The following is a 16,328-nucleotide window of genomic DNA, read 5'->3' as shown; positions in this document are numbered from 1 at the left end:
GTCAATGTATGGACAATGCCAGCAGCGGATGCTCCGTGGCCGTCGGCAATTAGTTAGGGGTAGACGTAGAAAACGCGGTCTTGCCTATCTGCCCTCACCTTAACAGGCTGCGCGCTGTCGCCTCGCCGACCGAGCAATACTGGGTAGAAAACGGAAAACAATGAGCAAATAAACCAACGAAAAGAAAGCAATCATAATTGTCGTTTGTAGGCAACAAAAGATCTTCGCCATCGCTGCAGTGTTCCACGGTTCCGATCGGCATGGCTGCTGTTTTGCTGCCTTTCTAGTAGCCTTCTTGAGCCGGTAATGACAATGGAAACGACGACGAAGTCTCCTGTCACGTGACTGACCGATATGGATCGCCAACGAATCCCAATGGCCGGCTTGTCAGTATTAGTCAATTGCGGTTGAATAATAGTGATCATTCAGCTGTAGCAATTGAATAGACCTGTAGGAACGACAACATCAGCAACATTACTGGCATAACTCTGATGTTGGTCTGCCCTTGTGCTTTTTTGCCTCGCCGCTCTCCCCCCACGCAAATTTCGAACGACAACCTAACACGTAAAAGTATCACAGCCGTCGACTGCTGATACGACTATTATCATTGATCTATGGAGATGACTAACATGGACGTTTTTATCCTCATCAGCGTCGACCAATGTGAGAAAAACCGACAAGAAACGTTGATACGTATCACAGGCGACGCTAGCAGGTGATTCGTTCCTATGCTTCTCTCGATACCGAAGTACATGACTTTTTTCCTTAATTTGCATCGATTTTCCGTACTTACTCCGTTCGTTTTTGCTGCCAGCTTTCAGCTTGCCAGCTCGGTACATAGGTAGTGCCTATTTTACCTACTGCTTCATTCATTAATGGTTTAATGTGATCTGTTTTTGGAACGATTTTAGCGATACTTTCATCTAGATCCACACGAAACTTTAATACTACCTTGAGTGGCAAGAAGCATGACTTTTGGCACCTACTTTCGCTCGCACTTCTTCAAACGTTGAAAACTGCTGAATCAATGCAGTACGTTTGTTCCGCCTTATCTGACAATTATATCTCATCAAGGCTAACTTAGGGCAAAACTTTTCGCCCACTCAAAACTTATACGAAAATTATGTTTTGAACTTCTTTTTAATGTCATTTAAGGCTGCTTAGGTCTTGTCCCATATGCCGCCCCTGTGTCGGATTGCTTCGACAACTATTTCAGCTGGGTGAAAGACGAATAGAAAAGTAGAAAACGCTGTGTTTACGTGGTCGCGTATAACTTACAGCTGATTAATTAGGCGTCTGATGTGTTTTTGTTTGGGCTAGACAGCGTTAAATAAACATAAAATAAGCTGGAAAATTACTAACGAACAATGAACCGTTTCACGTCACCTGCACAGACACTTGGCTAACATATACTTGCAATACAATGAGGACAATGGTGCCAGTACGATAGTAAATTATAAATATGGCGACACTGAAATAGGGACGCACACGATCAAATTAACGTCAAATAACTATTGCAACTTTCTAGCCTTAACGTTGTTAAATCAATCACCTAACTTGTGTAAAATGACTCAAAGTAACAGGATTTTTCAAGTGGCAGGGGCCGACTTTGTGGAACTGGCTACCGAACTTGATACCGCTGGCATGATGTGGCCATATGAGGATGCCGATAAATGAGATTGTTTTGTGTCTTCTTTTGCATATATATATGAGCAAAAAGATGGTTGCAGCGACAATGAAAATCACTATCAGTAACCCCTTGGCTCTATTGGATTGGCTCAACATTTGAGCGGGTAGCAGCTGAAGGCAGTGGCGGGATCAGGCGTTGGACAGCGAGCATCGCGTAGTTTCAAAGAGAAGGCAAGCAAGCCTAAAACTTCAAGTCTCAAATTTGCCGTTAGTCAACAAACAGCGAAGCTCAGTACTCTTTAAACCTTAGCCATTTGTTTTTGACTTGACTTTTTTCATTGCCGCCGCCTTCGGACTACCTATAACTGCATATCTACCACGCTCGAATTTCGACGAAATTTAGATATAATTATAAGCATACTTATAGGTAGGCAGGTTGATCAGTGGGTGGGATAGTTTTCGTAGGTGGCTGAACACTGACTATCTGGACGACTTGCAAACACAAACCACGAAACGTTGCTGGGTCATGTAGTTAGCGGTCGCCACTCAGTTCTCAACTTTCTAGGCAGATCTGCTACTACGGGATCGTATTTATTCTATCTTATGAACTATGCCATGCTGCTGCTGATGACTGCGGGTGGCTTTTTGGCTCTCGGCAGATCTACTGAAGAGTTGTCGATTGGCCCTCACCTTTATCGTTTTCATCGCCATAGTCGCATAGATGAAACGGTGGTCCCAAACGGCACTTGATGAACGAGCCGTGATGAAGACATCACCATCATCGCCACTATCACCACGTACAGGCACTTCGATAGGCGGCGCCACCGTCAACACCACCATTTCCTTCTAGCCCAGGTATTTGTTTTTCTTTGTGGCACAGCGAAACCTCGTCGGTGGCCCTCGTTTCCGAGGAAGGAGTGCTCGAATTCGACCCTTTGCGCTTCTAACCTAGTAGTTCGGCTTGTGCTCCTACAAACCATCTATATACCTTCCGTATATACACCTATTTCTACCTATATTAGATCTGTCGGATCATACGGATCAAACCAGCGAGTCTATATATATATATATATATATATGTATATATACTATTGTAGCAGTCCAAGACAGCAGCGGCCGTACAGTTTATCCGAATCTCAGATGTTGCTTTCTGGAGAGAACTACGATGCTCAGCTACTCAGCACCATTTTGTTTATCTTTCTGTAAAATCTCTCGCCGCCCTGATCGCAGTAGCAGCGCCACTCATTGGGGCCAGGCACTCAGCGATACATGATGACCATGGGTGGGGGGTAACTGAGAATGGAATGAGGTAGAGCGGATAGATGCAAAAGCTATTTAGTGTTTTTTTCGTGTGCTGGGGACCGCCTTCAAATGAAGATGCGCAATTCGTCGTTAGATGGAACTTCAGAGCAACAAACGAGAGAACGAAAAAGAAGTAAATTTGAAAGGTGAGGGAGGCTAGGGGTGGCAAGACGAATCAGTGAGAATGACATGAAATGAACGGGGTGGTCGATTGATCGGGCCGCTCTGATTGCCGTTCGGCTCGTTGTTGTTGTTGTCCTCCTAATGAGCTGCGTTGAGCTGGTCTGAGCCCTCCACTGTTGTTGTTGTTATTGTTCAGTGGAAGCCTCGGGGGTGCCGTCAAGATCCATTGGTCCACGGACTTTCATCTAGCATCTTGATATTTGTACCGCTACCAATGTACAGTAGATGTACTCAACGCTGTGGATGCTGTATAACGCTTACTAAAACAACTAGAGACCTGCCGCCCTCAAGCGATCCGGCTTTGTACGAGTTCACACGAGTGACACCAGGGGGACGTCAGGGTCGCGCAGACTCATTTTTACCTACGTCTATTAAACCACTGAGCTAGATAGCTGGCAATCGTATTTCATGGACATTTGTTGAGCCCATTATATTTTCTGTCGATACTCGATGACTTCAAGTAAGACGCTACTAGGTAGGTGGACTCATTCGTCCAGAGAAAGAGAAACTTCTTTCGAGGGGCGGCTATATCTGTTGGTTTAACGCATTAAAAGAGCCATGTAGGTGCGAAATGTTGGAAGGCCAGACGTACGTTTGTAGCTGCTGCAACGAAACTGAATAGTAGGAATCATGGAGCAGTGAGACTCGATAGAGTGAGAGATGAACTGGCATTTGCGGGTACCTGGTACACAGACTTAGTGAGGTGAGTGAGTGGCTATGTTTCAAATACAGATAATGTAAAGGTTGTGTTGCGTTCATTTGATGCACTAGAGATTTCCGCAAATAAGACTTGTTAAGCAAATCAAGCAATGATAGTCACGCAATGCTGTTACTTCACGTAAATTCTAATTTCGCACGGCCGCTGATGCTTCCGCCGCTACTGCTACACTGAAAAATGCGTATCACCAGGAGACAAGCCTATGAGAGATTGGATAATACATGATAGAATCGTTTCCTATTTCGCAAAATAGCCATTTTTGGTCATATTGAATTGTGTGCGGTATATATGTTCTTGACCCATAGGGAAACGTCTGTATTGTATAATGGTAGATTATAACCGTAGAAATATTTGTCGATTCAGAGCGGCGAAGTACTACTGACGTCACCAGTGTCGTCAAGTTTCTATAACTGCCAACGCGTAATCTCTTAGAAATTTTTTAAATAACCGATTCGATAAATAACAATATATATACTATAAGATATTCATTTTTTCATACCCTTCGCGCATTTTAACTAGACCTCCAGCGAATCGACTACTGAAAGACAAAAACATGAGTTTGTTGTTGTCCCGAGTAGGTACGTGCATCGCCGCGCTTCGTTGACGTATTTGTGCATCGGTTTTTAACGCGTACTAGGCTAAGGGAAGCTGCAATACCCGTTTCGTGTCAGAACGTTTAAATACAGTACGACAGTGCTAGAAAACAGAAGATGACAACTAATTTACTAATCGAACATGTGGCCGGAGCGCAAAATACATGTCTCAAGCTATTTACCAAGCACTTCTCTGCTTTAGATCGAAGTATATCTTATATGTGCTAGGGATCGTATATTTACCAACGATATAATTGTTGCGGCTGTGAGAACAGGCTGTCATTGTATATTTTCACCAGAGAAATATATAGCTATAGGAATTTATGGGAGATCTTGACCGATTGGCCTTAACGATGTGGTCTGACAAACACATCGTTGCCTTCTGATGATCACGGAGAATCAGAGCTATGCGACAACTTATCGCAAAGATTGTCAGCGTTAACTTGTTGTCTTCTTCAAGATTACTACCACTAGTCTCACGCATTAGCTCATGTGTTTCACTACCGTAATTTAACTCGCATTGTTATTGTTTTCGCGTTGCGGTTTTGCTAGCGAAGTCCTTTTTTGTGGTTTCGGTAACGGAATAAGTTATTTGAGTTAGTTGCACGATCTCTGCACGAATCTGATGCAATTAGCGAGATGACTCTTTATAGTCTCGACTCCGAATAGGCCACGCCGCATCGGGGTGGATACGGTGTCGAAGTCCTGAGTTATTAAAGGTCTACAATCGATGAAGCCACGAATTTCGAATTGGCGGCACCAGCTGTCGGTAGCCAATTGCATGGCAACATACATAAGCATTAAGTTTACGCACTTCCAACAAGAAAACTGGGTGATATCTCAGAGATCATTGGGAGCTGACCATTTCTAAAGACTTGCTGCTGGTGCTGCTGCCCAAGAGCATGCAATGTAAAAGCTTAATTATAAACTGTTGCGGCCTAATGAGTAGAGGTCTCTCATAGACTTCTTTCGCCAGGTACTTTGCAGTAACTCTTTAAGGACCGCACTGCCGTCGCTGTCGTGCCTAACAGAGAAAGGCCAGCATTTCCCAAGGGAGGTTGCTATGAAACGCTGATAGCCAAGAAACAGGCCACAGAACTAAGGATAGAACAGTATAGCCAGCTTTCGGTGTGATACTTTTCGTGTAGTGTGGTAATGAGGTGTACGCTCCATTTGGTGTGAGTCTACCTAATGGGAACTTCGCAAAATTCGCAGGTACGTCCTTATTTACGGACGTGATTTTTGTTGCTTAATGATGGGCGTATGACGTTATGCTGAAGCCATTACACGAAAACGAGCAACTATATGTGAATGGTGATGGATGTTCATCAACATACGACCTTTACGATCCATCGGCGCTTCGTCAAGAGAACGAAGTCATGTAGGAATTAAGCGGCAAGGCAGCACTGCGGGTGGTCTTCTTATCGTTGGAGAGCGAGGTTCGCCGTGGGGCGGGCAATTCTACACGCTTCATCGTCGGAGTCTCCGAGAGACAAACTTGTTAGTTGTGCTATACTTATGTATCTCCCACCGTACATCGCTAGAATGCGTATGGTTGTAACTATAACATTACCGGAATTGAGCTGCATCCATATTGAGTTACTGGCCTGGTTTTCAGGGATCTCAGCAATGAAAAAAATCTACGTAGGGTCTCTCGACTGCCGATAAGCCCGCGCTTTGTCAAATAATTAATGATCTATCTTGAAATCATTTGGCCTCTGTTCTTTCTCAATATGTCCACGAACATCCGTGAGTTGCGAGTCTCGACAGATAAAAAAAGCTGGTTAAAGTTGCCGTTTGTTACTGCTGAACCCTATTTCCTCTCGAGATACTCGATGTACTCTTTTACTAAAGAGTTTACAACAACAAAGCTATCGGCTACTTCTCTGTTCTGCTGCTTAAATGAACCAAATTCATCTTTTGTATGATGTAAACTAGCTAAGTTAGACTAGTTACGTATCCTGTGTACGTGCTGGCCATTGGCCTTGAGCCAGTGATCTCTGGCTGCTCTAAGCGTGACACTCAACCTTGTCCAAGTATGCGTGATAACTCGAACTATCTCGATTTGGATCACCCGATGTTGTGCAAGACGCTTCGTGTCCTACTTGCGTTTTCCTCGAGGTTTTTCGGCCGGACAGTGTTAAAGTCAACTTACGAGTAGGACACGGTAACGCATAATCACTATTGGATTACTAATTGACCTTTAATTGAGCTATGACCGGTCGTTCACACTGTTACTAACAAGGTGATTTAATTAAAATTTCGTGTCGAATTATAAGCTTTTGTATTTAGGCTGAGCATGTTACAGATGCTATTGATTTATAGATGGGACGCCTACTCATGCTACCATATATAGCATATAAGTCGAGAGGAGCTCGCTATAATAGGGTCACCGGTTCATAATGTTTAAAAAAAAAACGAACGCCGCGTACATAATACGCGCTCGGCGTATTGCAGTGGTCGACTTCTCCCGGACATAACGTTTAATTAAATTATAATTATTCTACCAATTTGGAATTCGAGATAGATTGACAATAGCTTAACAGGGCTGTCGACCCGCTTAGCTATTATTGTTTGCAATCGTTACTCATTCAGTCAAATACTGCATACGCTCACAAACACATATTTGCTGGGCAAGAGTAACGCACGCCTCAACGGCCGTAACAACCGAAAGCAACAAAGAAAACAACAACAACATTAAACTAGTAACAACAAACTTGATGTGCTGATTGCGTGGGTACACGATATTCTTACTATTATACGTAGTATTGTTAGCGATATTGTTTTCTTGCTGTTACTGCTTCATCTTGTCCGTATTATTATACATTTATACAGCATAATGTACGTACATACTTGTGTTTATGTGTGTGTGTGTGTGTGCATGTGCATGCATATATGGAGATATGAGCATCTTTCGTAGGCAGCTTGACGCTAACGCGCCAGCGGGACAGCGAACGGGATAATGGGCGAGTGGATGAGTTAGTAACGATGATGTCCTAACTCGTCGTCGACGATGAGACAAGCTTTTTCGAAGTTCTACCTCAAGCAAGAATGTAACAGCAGCCACGGCGTCCCTTGCATTTCTGTCTTTCCCCATTTTATTAGTACTAATCGCGTGTGTCTGTGTGCGTCTATACTTGTTCCCGTCTGTGGTTTGCCTTATGGAGAGCGATGCAGTGCATTGCCGTTGCTCTGGGGCTTAGCGGCTGCCGCCGTCAGCACAGCAGGTATACAGATGCCAAATCTGAATCCGGCTCGACCTGTCATGTGCATTCACTCATTAACTGCATATATCACGCACACTGCAGATGTTCATAGATACGGATTGTATGGCATCCATAGCGCACCAGACCATTCGTGCTGGATACGTATATCAATGAGCGCTCTGTTATGGTGGCGGCGACGGCTACTGCTGTTGCTGCTGTCGCTACGACTAGGACAACGACGTCATTCTCACATCGTCAGCATCTACAGTAAAGTGGTCTATGTCCTGTACACGCGGTAAGGCGACGATAAGCGAACCACGGCATCGTCCATGCCCAGCAAAACGCGGAGACTATAAATAGCAAAAAGAGAGGACAATAAAAATAAGAAGAGGAAGAGTATACAGCGGTGCGATTGCGCGCACCACGTGAACCGGGAAGTAATACACCGGTGCTCTTTGCGATGGCGGTATTCATTTTGACAACCCACTGTAGTTTTGGCAACGATACGCTCCGCTACACTTTGTACGACTTCAGGTTCCCGGTCTGTTTCCTCGGGCTTCTCTACAGCTGCGTCCTGGTCCCGTTCAGTATTGCGCTCAGCGTACTTACGCACGCAAAGACCGGCAGCCAACACCGCGGCATCACTGTGTCGGCAGCGGCGGTCGTTGTTACGACGATGGCTGTACCAAGTACGATTGTCCTTTTTTGGCTTACCGTCCTTAATGGCACCAATACGAGAGGCGGCGACGGCGACGGCGACGGCAGCAGCAGCAGTCAAAATAGCAACGGGAACGATAATAATAACGGTAAGGACTTGTTATAGACTGACGACGTCGTTGTTGTTGTTGTTTGGCGTGAAAGCCACCAGCGCGCTACTGCCAACGCCCATTTTCCCATTTATCCGAATCTTGCGACGCTGGCCTGCCCTAAACAGATACATACATGTATATACACGAGAACGCTGTTGTCTACAGCTGTTACGCGTCTGCGGCTGCCGCAGAAGCCGGCGCGGGCGCTATGTCTGCGTAGAAATGAAGAGGCGAACTAAGTCCGACAGGGCAACTAATTGTAACAAGTGACATGGAATCAGAGAGTAAACGTGCGGCGAAGCATCGGTTCCGAATTTCAGTAGTTCTAGTAGCAGCAATAAGTAGTTCGACCGTTATTACTGAGAAGCGGCTTGCGGACGACTTACGTACCTTTGCCACATGGCCACATGGCGAAAATCAGCCAACATGCCATACAGTCGCTGCATGAAATGTGTTACTGCATAGATAGCAGTGGCGGTATGAAATATAAAAACAAAAGTGCTAAGATAGATGACCACTACATCGTAAATATAGCTACAAACCTAGAGCTGTTACAACATTTCAACATAAACAAAACTAAAATCAGCTCAATCAGCTAGAGTGAGGTAGTTTGATGAAATCGTAAAGATCGGCTGTGTTAGCGCCAGTATACACGTACTTGCTGTCTTAATGATATGTTCAAAACATTATGTGTTATGCTATACCGCAAGTGGTGACAGAAACATGTATCTAAGCGTTAACACATTGGAGTTTCACACATACATACATCATATCCAAACTGCTGCTAGTAATTGCTCTGAAACTACGTACATAGGCAGGATTGGCCTAAGAGGAGTATCACGATTCTCCTGCTACAGGAACTTTACTTTTTGCTAACAGTTCAATTTTCAGTGCATCCAAACAAGACATTAAGCGTTTCTAGTCTTGGCAAGAAACTTAGAAGCTGTAAAATTAAACTTGGTCCATTTTATCTTTTCTGTAAGAAAATATCCTGAATCTCTCTAATAGCTAGATGAATAACGTATTTCTATACCAATCTTAGGGACACTTCTAGGTTCAAGCCCGGCCATACACAGACACACCAACAGACCTAACGGCGATAAACCGGACGTAAGACTCGAAATCTAGAGGGTGATCCAACGGCATGTTGAGTTTTAGAGAATCGAAACGAGAAATTAAATAGATAGAAGCCAATAGTCTATGCATTCGTTTAGGCAAGTTTTTTTTTTTTGTTTTTTTTTTTTATTAAATCTATGCACGCCGAAAAACAGTTGCACTTTTGTTGGAGTCGTCAAAGTTCGTGCTGCGCCCAGCTCGAAGAGAGCAGCTGAGATCTGTCGTAGAACATTGAGTCGCAGGGAAGAAACGCACAACGATGGGTATAGCGAGGTGGGCTTGCGTCGTTAACTCGAAATCACCTCGTAAACATCTATAGCCTGATCGTCGGTTGTTACAGCGGTGGCAGTTCCTGTTGTTGTTGCTGTTACCATTCTAGGGCTGTTGTGTCCACGACATTTTGATCTTCCTACCTTTTTCAAGAAAGAAGGCCGGTGTTGCGTGAGAAGCCCGTTTATGGCCCCAGAAGAGGCTGTTATCGCGGCTGCAGTTCTCATAGTGCATTCAACTCTAGACTTGATCTGAGGTGTGCACTTCGCTAAGTCGACGTTGTCGCCGCTGACGCTCAGTGTATATGCAAACGACTCCGGCGAGAACTATTGTTCCTGCTAGAAATACTATGGAGTTTGGCTGGCGAATTTTCTTGTTCGAAGTTAAGGTGCATAGGGGGTAGGAGGTGTTGGGCGATGAGATCGGGAGATAGGCTGCTTGCTTGGAAAGTTGTAAGCAGGCGACACGATTATGGTTTAAGCCGCATTGGCGGTATGGTTTGCTGGAGCGAACTCAATTGAGATGTAGAAGCTCGGGAACGGTAGCGACAGCAGTAGCTTTAATGGCGGTACAGCTTTTTCGTCCGCAACGCGTCAGCGAAGTGCGGCTACTACGCCGAGAGGTTTGTGAATGAGGCACGGGTCAGTAGCAAAGAAGGGATGGCTGCCTCTCGTTTTCTATTATACCTTACAGAATGCTTTGAGAACTGGTGCGGCACGCGTTGCATACGGCCACTAGGATTTGCCTGAAAAGCACTTTCTTTTCGTACATTCAGAGTGGGTTCGATTAGAACTTACTAAGCTGCTTCGACTGTGGGGATGATATGACAGTTGAGCGAGGTCGACCGACCGTCTGAACAAGGTTTGGGTTCAGGTCATGACACATGCTCCTGCATCACTGCTGCACGCCGCTAACGTCGAACGGCCCATGTACCCGTATGCTTGCGGATCCTTACTAGTTTTCGCTATACCGCACCGGAGTGTGCACCGCAGACACCAGATGGGTCACTTTCCTCTGACGAATTGCGAGGTCGTTCGCCATTGGTCCCTCGCGACTGTTATAACGACCGCGACAGCTATCAGTAGAGCTAAAGGCATAGCGCCGCGGACGCAGGTCGCAGGCTACAGGAGCAGGCCACAGGAAAAGCAGAACGAAAGCTGCAGCTTCTTTTAGACTTGAAACCTCATCGGCTGCTGCAACACCAACAGTAGAAACAACGCCAGCAGCTTTCGAGACGACAGACAACAGCGAAAGCGGCGAGAGTGCAGAATAAGCAAAAGTGCTTGGTACTCACTGCTTACCGCTATCCGGTACAAGTAATGCTGCTGCTGCTGCTGCTGCTGCTACTACGACTACTAAATTTTGTACCATCAGATTGAGACTCGGAGGTTCATGACGCGTAGCATGTAGACATACAGCCAGACAGAAGGACAGCTACATAGACCAACACCAGGACAAAGCCTTACGGCGCCGCGTTGCTGCTGGAGTCACTCTCACTCTCTAAGCGGGCATGAAGGACCTCCATCCTTCGGCCAATCGGTAAAGGAGGCGCGAACTTATTTGTCATAAACGAATAAAGAGCGATAAAGCGATCTCGAAGTGGACGTCAACAAGAGCCGAGCTGGCTAACATCACCCTTGGAAGAAGACAAGAAACACCTTAAATTTGTATATCGTATATAAATATATTAACTATATATGTTAATATGGACGGTTTCCGCTTAAGCTCAGCTTAGCTTAAGACTGATTAGATCGGCTTGTTTATATAAAGAATAAATAACAGCTTACAATCAACATAGTTATACAGGCATGATAATATTAACTTGCAGTTGAATTGATTATTATTATTTTCTCGCAGGGTATCTGAATTACGCCCGCTTTACACATTGTGATGTACCCTTTGCGAAACGTACACAATCACCCCAAAGAACGCGGTCTGCCTCGAAATCTGTTCGAATGCCGAACATTTTAAACGCTAAAGAACATGCTGTTCCAAAAGAACACTCAGATTAACGCTAACTAAAGGTTTACCAAAGTTCAAGTGAACGTAAACGTTCCCACGGCTTAACTTCACTCTCCCTCTCTAGCTCTGTCTATCTCCACTGTGCCACGACTGTGGCGTGAAGCTCATTGGTGCTTTTGCCCATTTATCTATATAATAGTTTGTTAATGAATTTATTTGAATTGGTATTTTTTGTATATATACCGGTATATAAACTTCCGTCGACTGGATTTTATTAACGGCTATTCACAAGAACGAGCGCATATAAAGACGAAATCATATAATGTCCAATACGAGAGTATCGATATGCTTCAATCAACCGAAGCATATAGATGAGGTTGTGAATGAAGCTGCTTTGTTTCGGTTCTTTGAATAATTCAGTTATCCGGTGAAAGAAAAGATGCAGACATTCCGGCGTAATGAGTACTCCCCACTAGCTGGTCGCATGGACCTTCGCGATTCCACGATTTAGGCCACCATGTGTTAACTTCAGTCAATTTGTTGTCGTTTTTGTCGCTATCTATCAAGTCCTCCCATCAGGAGCACTCATAAATAAGGGCCGTACCATCATCAGATCAATTCAACTCATCGCACTGGTTTGGCTTGCGCGAACCTCAAAAGCTGTGTCCGCTTTCTCACGTCGGCTTTAACACGGGAAATGACAGGGCAGTAAAAAGCGTCAAAGCCCATAGGCGCAAACATGGCTATGCCATGAGTCGTGGCTATATGCCATGCCTGTTGCTGCGTCGGATCGAAGCTGTTCAGTATATCGTTCCGCTTGTCGATACTCCAAACAGTTGTCTCTCAGTCTCAACAGCAACCTGCCGAACGCTCATTATCACGCATCTCCACATACATATATATTATTTATGTATCCTTAGCTTCTTCAGACCGCACAGCATGTTCCAGAAAGCGTAGTAGCATAGAATTAACAATAAGCTATAGATCCGTCGTTTTTGAGTATAATACTACTAACAAATGCGACAGGGTGCCGATGTGTCCTATTTCGTGTTCTAACAAGCCTGTCAAAGCATCGCTTCTGTTCGTGCTTTCCAGGAGTAGGTGGCCGTCGACCCGTTGTTTGTTGGGTCTGCTATGATTCATCAACGGTACTACTAAGACAGCAGGATAGACGAACTCGTATTTAGACCCATTGTAGCGCACGTTTCACTGACATGTGCTATAGTGTGCCAGTAAGTACTAAGCGTTAAAGAACGATACGAAACGGGTTGAATGCTTTGGTCCTTCAATAAGGTGCTCAACGCAGGCGGTCCAGGTACGGATGCGGCTGCCGGCGAACACGGTTAGAACTTAGTAATACTAGCAAGACGTAGAACCTTTTGCTTGTCCATTTACTTGTGCAGTAACTGCACACGACAGCAGTTCATTTGAGCACCCGTCTGCCTGTGTGTCCGTCGATTCTGTCCAGCAGTTCTGTGTCTAGCGTAGGTCGGGGGCTCACACCTGTGCAGTTCGTTCGATTCATCCGACAGAAGTAGAGTGGAAACCTACATCCAACTCGTTTCCGGGCCTTCCAGTAGCTTGGGTATAAGTAGGTTTAAAGCAGAAAGGCTTTCACTCACTCCGATAATTACGATCGTGGTCAGGGAAGATGAATATTTCTTCTGGCTGCCTGCCTTACTCCTTTATTTACTACTGCTATGCGCTATCTACGCGTCATTTGGTTGTGGGCGGCTAGAGATTGTAAAGAGAAGACGGGACTATGCTATAGTGGCCGCGAATCGTGTTGTTGCAAACGCGCTGGAAGGTGTCTTCAAGAATCCGGTAGCGACCACATTTTCTTTGTCGTCGTCGTCGTCGTCGTTGTCGTTGACCTCGTTTCCGTGGCAGTTCCCATTGATGTGCCACATGGCGCCGCACGCGCCAGCCTGTTTGAAATGGCCTCTCTCTACCTTATTCTTTGGTTCAGCTCGTGTCTGCTTGGTCGGAGAGTTGAATCCTTTCATCCATTCTGTGCGCGCTTCTGCTTCCACCCTCGGCAGACGATCACTAAACAATCTGCAGAAGAACAGCAACGAGGGGGTTACTTAGGGGTCATTTACTCACGAGCAAATGTTAGCGCTCCACAACCCATCCAGTAGTAGCAGCAGCAGCAGCAGCCGACAGGGCGCGGATAGGGTTAAAACGCCGCAGCGACAGAAGGTGCTATTGGAGTGGACCTCTGGCTTGACCGGCTTCCCAGTCGACAACAGCCGTCAGCGCAAACAATAGCTTCGACCACCAGAAACAACAACGGCACAGTTCCCAACACGCTCGCATCTGAACACAGACGCCAAGTGTAGGTCTGCGCGATGTTTCGATCGAGGCTCGAGCAGATACACGGGTAGTCAGGGATAGCAGACATGCGCGCACACGAGCTCAGAACCATGGGGCGCGTTTCCAAACCAAATAAACCGCTATGTTCTGAGTCTACGCAGCTGTTCACTTTCGTTAGTCAGCTCCATCAGCGATCAGTTGATAATCAGGAGTCGCCAGTTTCACCAGCAACAGACAATATCTATACAAGCAGAAGTGGGAAAGGAATACTAAATGTTCGCTGCTGTCGCTTCCTGATAAAAATCATATTAACAATATTGTAGAAATTGGTGTATTTTTGCAAGTTTGAGTTTCCTGGCCGACATCCCAGCTACGTTCCGTGCTCCCAGTTGGCCGGATCGATGTTAAATAATTACGTTTCGTAAACAGGGCCCATGTCAAACAATAACAGAAATCACCAGCGCGAATGCAGAGATTAGAAATTGTTGTCTATTGTAACTTTGCCAGAAGCAGCGATAAGGTAAAGAACAGAAAATGAATGATAATAAAACTAAGATCTCCCCGCACAAATCGGCACCTAATAAATTACAACAGAAAGAAAGCATTCAAGGCGTGCTCAGTTTTTTAGGCAACAAGGCCTTAGAAGAGTAGCTAAAAATATAGATAACGTACAAATGCTGAAGTGGTCCTAAGTTGCAGATTTTACTGCAACAGGGAGGGTATTTTCAGCGGGTGACATGCCATAACGCAGCTCTCCCCCATACACCGATTTGCGATTGGAAGTCATTCTTGGTTACGCGTTCTTCCTCTGCGCTATAGGTTCTGCTTACATAATAAACCTAATTCAATTTTTTTTCTTTTAATCTTTTCTTTAACGTTCTTATAATGTTAGGCAGCCGCCGTTTAATATCGTAGTATCGAGTCTCATTTCCCGTTCTGAGAGTTCCTTAACTGTGAAAGTACTGTGTTTAGATGAAGGACATAAGTGAAGAGGACAATACCTCTGGCTAACACCGGTGGAATACTGACACATGTGCAGATACTAAAGAACTGTTTATTATACCATGTCAACGCTAGCAGTACGAAGAAAACTTCTAGTTGATAAGAGAAAACACGAGGTTGGCCTTAAAAATAGTTGCGGTTCCATTCATTCAACATGAAATCAAGCTACAAGCTTTAGCTAGTAGTGGACAGAGTATAACTAATTTCTACATTTAGTAGAAATCAGTGATACTCTGTTCAATGAAATAAGCATGTAAACCGAAACTCCAAAAGATCTATAGTCTTCTATATATAACCATAGAGGATAATTAATGTAATAAAAAAATCTTCGACAATCTCCACCATGGATAAGAGAACCTTTCGGTGACTGATAATACCTTGTCTCAGATATTTCGCTGATATTCCTAGATACTATAGTCAGATATTTTATCCGAACAGAGGTAAAAGATCAATATAAAGGTAAGGCAAAATTTAGTCCCAGGAAAGACGCAAAGGGGCTTGGTATTAACACATGTATATATATTATATTATTAAGTATAAGCAGAGGCGAGCGCCATTCCTAAGAGTTTTGTTAACGTAATAATGCTTCATTGTATTGTCTTCATAATGACACTCATCACGAAGTTCGCCAGATATGCCTTACACTATCATCATACTTTAGGCCAAGCAAGGATACAGTAATTGTTCATTATGTGAAACAACATCTTCATGGGCCTGCGTGGTCGAGCATTTATGTTATTCGAAGCAAGCAATTCGACTTTGAAAAAAAGGAACAAAGCGCCAAAGTCGAGAGAAGACCGATCTTCTTTGGCCTAGTTGCCTAATTTACGAACAGACGAAGTAATAATTCATTGTAGCTTTACGGATAGCATAAATTCTAAATAAAGATTCAAAAAAAAAACAGGTAGTTCTTTCGTAAAAGTGCTGTCAATACATGTAATTGACTGTTCTGGTCTATCGGTGCGTGGTTCGTTGAAACTTTCTTAATACAAGTCTAAGCACAAAAGGTAGGTCGCTGGCGAAGTGCGAGCAGTACGACAATTTTGCCCGATCGTCTATAGATTCATTGACTGTTTCTTACCGAGTTCTCAGCAAAACCCTTCCGCGCATTGGGCACCGTCTGCTGTTCGCCTGGAGAGTCGAAGAAATGGCTAGGTAGTCAAATGCGCTACCAGACACGCTTCTGCTAGCGGTCTGTCTTGCTGAACCACAGCCCACGCCG

The sequence above is a fragment of the Varroa destructor genome, unplaced genomic scaffold, assembly GCF_002443255.2.
Source record: "Varroa destructor unplaced genomic scaffold, Vdes_3.0 BEIS01000001.1, whole genome shotgun sequence".
NCBI classification, from domain to species: Eukaryota; Metazoa; Arthropoda; class Arachnida; order Mesostigmata; family Varroidae; genus Varroa; species Varroa destructor.
Note: the sequence above shows the minus strand (reverse complement) of the source record.